Raw genomic sequence first — 7,475 nt, 5'->3', positions numbered from 1 at the left:
GATGTCGAAGCTGGGGGTCAAAGGTCAAAGGTCAAGAGGTGTAAAAGAAGGAAACATTCCCTCCTTAACTTAAGGTATATGGAGGAAATGCAGAATTGCGGCACAAATCTAAACGGCTCGACCTAGGCTCGTGATAGTCGGTGTATAGCATCGTGGTAGGAAAAGCCATGACTGTGCCGAAATTGGAGGTCACAGGCCAAAGGTCAATGGGGCACAGGGCAGATTTTAGACATTTTCTGAGGACATGGTCTGACGGAGCGATGGAAAAACATTTTTCGCTTCAGCGGTGACCTACCATTTTTATGGCTTTATTGAAAGGACCATGAAATGTACTTTTTGTTGACATGCGAAGAGTAAGTATCGGATAACCTTTTGACCCTCAAGAGGAGGGTTAAACATTGATTTGTTGACTGTTAACAAAGGACTGAACTGCTTTTGCTATTATTAGAGCCCATACCTGTGTGAATGTGAGGTTACAGTTGCACAGTTTAATTGCAAGCGAAATGTTTGTTGAACAAGGTTTATGCTCCTTAAATCATATTATTTTCTAAAGCAGTCTGTCTATAGCACCCTGAAGGCTGAATCAGTGAATGCTCGTGTGGGTAGGCAAAAACACGGGGCAGCCCATGGCTGGCACGCTTCTAATCATAATTGTTGCCAATGCAATGTGTCTGCAATGCATAGAGATTAGGTGGGTGCGAAAGTGTAGCTGATATATTTGTTCCAATTGGCTACGAAAGTCAAACAAGAATAAAGAAGACGTAATTATTTATAAGACGTCTTGCTATGCACAAATGAATTTATCAGCAGAACACCAGACACCAGATGAGCCCTGTCGCACTGCGGCACTTGTTTATTATTGCAATGACACGAGGAGCTTGCAAGCTCATGTTGATATATATTTTACCAAGGTATTGTATTTAAATAAATATATAAGTAAATAATAAATAAATAGCTTGAAAACTCCTGTGAACACCTTTGAACTCCTTGATGAGGTCAAAGAAAAAGTGCCAAGAGTCAAGGCCATACAGGTGTACAGAGAGCCTTGTACTGTTTGAGCAATGAGGTTACATCAAGAGATAATAATATTTTGATATCTATTATGTACGATTACCTCTTGATCATATTTATAATGCTTCTTGCCTTTAGTATAGCTTGGGCAGATGTGTATTTACCTTATTATTATACTGATCAGGTCGCACAGAGGCACCTGGCTGCCAGGACCAGTCTTACAACGCGCTGCACATCGCAGCCAGCACTGGTGACCTGCCGACCCTGAAGCAGCTGCTGGACGAGGGATGCTCTGTCAACAGGCAGAACTTTGACCGTGTGTCACCTCTGCACGAGGCGGCAATAAATGGACGTGCCGACTGTGTGAGACTGCTGATAAGTTACGGAGCTCTGGTAGGTATGGGGAATGTGTAGCAGCATCTATCAAAGCTCCTGAATGCGTAACAGCAATGGACAGGGGTGAAGTACGTAAATGAAATTTGGACCTAAGAAAAATCTATCTAAACGAGATAATCACAGCCGCTTGCATATTGTTGGTAGGCTGGTTAAGCTAGAGGAAGTTTGTAATTGTTTTTCGCACAAGCACGCCAAATTGTTGACTTTGCGGCATATTTTTGCGAAGCATTGTCGTTTAGATCGCTCATTAATTTCACAGTAATAATTGGCTAGAACTGCCTGCGAATCACGCCAAGCAGATTGGTTAATTGCTTATGGCAAACATATACATAAGGTACAATACCAAGAGAATAATTCAGCTGTACAGGAGTGCTCATCAATGATCAAGGAGATAAATGTCATATATAACCAAGAAGAAAAGTAGCTGATTGTATTATAAAGTAAAACCAAAGTGATCGATGCAGGTAGATCAACGAAGGATTGAATTGATATGTAAAATAAATTACATGTGGAAATTGAATGTCAATCTTGCAGGTGAATGCTCAGAACATAGATGGCAGCACCCCTCTCTGTGATGCATGTGCAAAGGGTTGTGTGGAATCTGCAAAGTTATTGCTAGATGCTGGCGCTGATGTTAACCCACTGTGCTTAGTCACCACCCCTCTGCACGAAGGAGCACTCAGGGGTAATGACATCTATATGGCAGCCTCATCAACCAGTTAAAACGGATATTTAATTGGCCATGGCAGATAGCAAGATGGACTCATACCAACAAAGGAAAATGTAAATGTTGAGAAGAACTACCTCTAGCATGTAGATGAAGTGTAACCCATTTAGATATGTGTGATTATAATTGGTGTTAGAGATTTGCCTAGTATTATAAAGACTCAATAAACGAGCCTCATAAAATAGCGTATGGGCTCTTATTACTATTCATTACAGCTAGGCATCATTATTAGGACATGTGTAGTATATATCTCTAATTCATGGTAGCATGTGCCACACCAATACACGTGCTAACATACATACTGATATTTGCAGGTCACATAGAATGTGTCGAAATTCTGCTTGAACATGGAGCGCAGCTAGAAGCTAATGACTGTCATCTCGGTACAGCTCTCCACGCCGCATGTTACAACAACCACCACGAATGTGCCGAGGCTCTGCTGCAGAGAGGTAATCATTAGTCAACTGGTGATACAACACACGTGGGACCCGTTGTCAGATACATTATAAAGTTAAAGGTACAGAAACTTGAGTAATTTTCTCTTTTTGCTCCAAGATGGCGCCACAGCTACAATAGAGTCTGAAAAGCATGTAAAAAACAGCTGCTCGGCTGTGTACGAGTTTTTGCTTGGATGCAACAGCGGCTGGGAAACGCCATGAATGGTTGTAAACAGGAAAGATGATATAAATCCAAAACTTGTGTGGTAACTGCAATAAACTTTAATAACTTGCACAGTGTAGTCACAACTTTCACCAAGACAACGCAACAACGCTCACTCCCACGATCACCCCTAGACCTCCCGACTTCTACATCTCTGTCCTATATATTCCCCCCAAAACTCCTACATCCTGCCCGCACATGTACCTGTTCTCCCAGACCGCGTCCTACCCCCATTTCACAATGACCCTATAAACTGCCTAACCTAAAAACACGCTTATCCAATTCCCTTTAACATCAATGCAGCCGCACAATATGCGCGATGCTCCGTCTACACAGACCACCACCGAAACAACCCCAGCCCAGCCTCGCTGACTAATTCATGCAACACCTGCAAAACACATGTTACATGGTCTGGTCAGTGTACACAGCTGCCCCCTCCCATCTAGTGCTACACAAAAACCGACCGATTGCTAAACAAGTTCTTAAGTTCTTGAAAAATGAATGCAAGCTTGTGTATATTTTTGCATGTTAGGTGTAGGCCCTACCCCTCCCCGTTCTTCACCTCTCTCTCTTATTCACCTCTTCCCTCACTTCTCATTCTCTCTGTCTGTATTTCTCTCTCTCTCTCTCTATGCCGCTTCCGTTATTATCTTGCTCCCCTTCCCTATCTATATGTCTCCCCACCTCTCACCTCTCTTCTCTCCTCTCTCTTTCGCTCTGACTGTCCTTTTTAGCTCACCTTGACATCGTCAAGCTGAGCTATTGCCATGGGTAGTCGTCCGTCGTACGTCCGTCCGTCCGTCAACATTTCGCTACGGTCAACGATAACTCGGGTTTGTCCCACGTTTGAAATTGGGTATAGTTGTTACTGCTATGCTCCCATATTAAACGTCCTATTTTGAAGCACGCCAGTCGACGTACTTTCGAGCCACGGCAATTTTTTGGCAAAAATGGGAATTGCCATTAGTCAGTTCAGGTTCAACGGATTTTGCTCATTTTTGGTATGTGAATGAATAAGGGCTAGGGGTTTTGATATTTAAAAAAAAACAAGTGCCGCGGAGCGACAGCGCTCATCTAACGTCTACTGCGGTGACTCTGTGGTGGAGTGGTGGGATTCTAGTAAACCCTGTTAGTCCCAAATGTGTTCACATACACGCCGAAACAGTGGAAGGCACAGGGATGGTATCAGGAACCTTTTCAAAGGAATGTTCGTTTGGATCGTTATGAAAGTTGCCACGAGATGGCGCGTACGTTTAAGTGTCTTCAGATTAAAGATGGAAGCTCCCATCATACGTAGTAGCAACAACTATTTGCAAGACAGAATAGGTAAGCACTCATCCATTTACCTACGCAAGCCTACAGATTGAAATAGAGAGCTGCCACCTGTAACTAATTAACGCAGGCAAAAACTACACAGTACCACCACCACATGCACTGGCAGTGGCCACTGGCAGTGGCATACGTTACATATAACACACTGACAGTACAGAATGCCATAGAAATTATACGATTTAAGGAGCATAAACCTTAGGAGAAATTTCACTGTGACATTGTAGCCTCATACATCCAGGCATGTATAGATTCTACTAGCAAACCCGGCAGTCAAATTTTTTCTAACAGTAACAGTAAACAAATCCATGTTTAACCCGCCTCTTGAGGGTCAAAAGGTTATCCGACACTTACTCTTCGCACGTCAGCAGAAAGTACATTTCATAGTCATTTCAATAAAGCCATAAAAATGCTAGGTCACCGCTGAAAGAGAAAAGTTTTTCAATTGCTCCGTCAGACCATGTCCTCAGAAAATGTCTAAAATCTGCCCTGTGCCCATTGACATTTGACCTGTGACCTCAAATTTCAGCACAGTGATGGCTTTTCCTACCATGATGCTATACACCGACTATCACGAGCCTAGGTCGAGCCGTTTAGATTTGTGCCGCAATTCTGCATTTCCTCCCTATACCTTAAGTTAAGGAGGGAATGTTCCCCCTTCTTTTACACCTCTTGACCTTTGACCTTAGACCCCCAGCTTCGACATCCCAACTCGTTTTCGGATAAAGTTTTACAAAACATGTAGGAACGCAGCATAACCTATTTATTTCAAACGCCATTGCTACAAAGCAGGTATAGCGCCATCTACGGTCACAAATTGTGATTCATTTTGGTTTATAAATTATTATTGCGATATACAGATGGCAATCGTTTCTGTAATGTACGTCGATGGTTGCTCAATTAAAACTGACTTCTTCTTACTCACTCATTTGTGTCCTTTTTTGTGGTGAGCTACAGTGTCATTGACACTTTCATTTGTAATTGTGCTCTGTCTCTGCATTACTGTCTGAGCCCTTCTTTCTCGCTATTTTTTCTCCTCCCCTCCCTCTCTCCCCACTTTCTCCTTCTCACTTTGTATCTGTCTGTCTGTCTCATGCTCGCATGCACATACACACATGCATGCACGCGCACATACTACATAGACAGCCAATAGGCGAAGAGGGTTGGGGCCAGCGGCTATAAGCCCCTCCCAAACTGGGAACTGTTGGTCTAGTGACATATCTAACGAGAGAAAACGCTAACTATGGGGCATTCTGTGCCTTTAAGGAAAATGTTAATGCTAAGATAGCACTTGTTTCTTATACATTTGGTGTTATGCAAGGAGTACTGGTATAAGTATCAGAACGGTTGGTAAAAACATGAGAAATCCTCACTTTAAGAGGTAAATTGCTGGGATTTATCATTGTTGTAACTTTACAATGTTTTTGTCAATGGTCTAGCTAGGAGTCAAAGTTAATGCTATGACTAATGTTAAGACTAATTTTGTTAGCTCAGCTGACGAAGTCAGATGCAGCTTGTAGAATCGCATGAATGTCCGTCCGTCCGTCCGTGTGTCAACAGTTACGACACAAATCTTAACCGCTCAACGTACGATCTTGATATTCGGGACGTCAGGGGGGATTGTGAAAGGAACTCGGGATGTCGTATTTGGGGGTCAAGGGTCAAAGGACAAGATGTGTCAATGGAGGGGGAATATCTCCCCCTTAACTTAAGGTATAGGAGGAAATACGGAATTGCGGCACAAATCTTAAAGGCTCGACCTACGCTCTTAATATTCGGTGTATAGTGTGATGGGGAGGAAACCCATCACCAGTGCGAAATTGGAGGTCACAGGTCAAAGAGCAGTGGGGGAAAGGTCAGATATCAGTCATTTTCTGAGGACATGGTCTAACGGACAGAGTGCAAAACTTTTTTGTTTCAGTGCTGACCAACCATTTTTATCACTTTATTGAAAGGACCATGAAATCTACTTTCCGCTGACGTGCGAAGAGTAAGTGTCTGATAACCTTTTGACCCTCAAGAGGGTTAAACATGGATTTGTTGACTGTTAACAAAGGACTAAACTGCTTTTGCTATTAGAGCCCCCTCCATCCCCCCACGCCTCCCCCCCACCACGCACTAATGCTGCCGCCGTGTGTGTGATAAAGTGTAATACTAGTCGAAGTCATTTAAAGTTACACAGCTATCATCTTTATTACTGCTACTACCCGGTATCTAGCAATTAAGCCTATCGACACGGTGGCGGGAGGGCGCACTTGATTCGGTTGCCAGTGAGTTTATCAGAAGAATACCTGGCTACAGTACATGTCAGTTGAGCGCTGTCGCTCTGCGGCACTTGTTTCTCACAATGGGACCCTGTCACCCTGGTCCAAACTGCAAAGCATGTCTCAATGGAAAGTCACTTCTCCCTCCCCTCTTACCGTAGGACTTTAAAGACCTGGAAAATGTCATTTTAGCATTCTAGAACTACTAGGTTATTCCCAGGATCCAAACGATCCGTGTAACGTTGACTTGATCCTTCATTTGCCTTCAGGCGCGCGAGTGAATGCTATCAAATGGCACGTGATACCGCTGCACTATGCTGTGCACAATAACAACGCGGCGATGGTGATGTTGCTGCTTAGCTACGGGGCGGACACGCGCTTCCTCAACCACCAGTGGCGCAGCTCTTATGAGCTCGCAAACAGCAACGACATGCGTGTGCTCATCAAACGATATGAAGGTATTGCTTGTCACTGAAGATTAAACGTTATGTCTCTAATGTCCTTCTGAGAAAGTTCGTGTTTGTTTAAACTAAAGAGTTAAATATATCAAGATTAGGAGTTGTCTCTTAATTAAGCTTAGGAGTCATTTCTATTAAATTATCTCCCAAATAAAATAACGTGTAGACAGATTAGGTCTCGATTATTGACTTACTACTGATAAAACTGCAAAAGAACAGCAAACTTGTGCTTGCATTCATGAGATACAAGATTCAGGTGCCAATGATGTTGACATGTATAAACAAATCTAGTTCGAAATGCATGTCAGTGCATATATTGGTAGAAAAAATGATGTGTGAATGTTTTAATATATGCTAGCGATACTGTATTATATACACTTGATGTAATGCCAGGAGTACTGAAAAGTATCAGATCACTTATGGAAACATAAGAAATCACTACTTTCAGGCTAAGAGTTATCACTTATGTTCCCCTGAGATAGTTTATATTTCTCTACAGAGGTATTTCTAATAAGAGGTAGGTTTCTAGATATTGCATGCTGACCATGGTTTGTGTGTCATTGCAGCGCACCCGCGGCGATTACAGTCGCTGTGTCGTACCGGCATCCGGCATGCACTCGGACCGGCGCG

This window comes from Priapulus caudatus, unplaced genomic scaffold (genome assembly GCF_000485595.1).
Source record: "Priapulus caudatus unplaced genomic scaffold, Priapulus_caudatus-5.0.1 Scaffold1576, whole genome shotgun sequence".
Lineage (NCBI taxonomy): Eukaryota > Metazoa > Priapulida > Priapulimorpha > Priapulimorphida > Priapulidae > Priapulus > Priapulus caudatus.
This window is presented reverse-complemented; position numbering follows the sequence as displayed.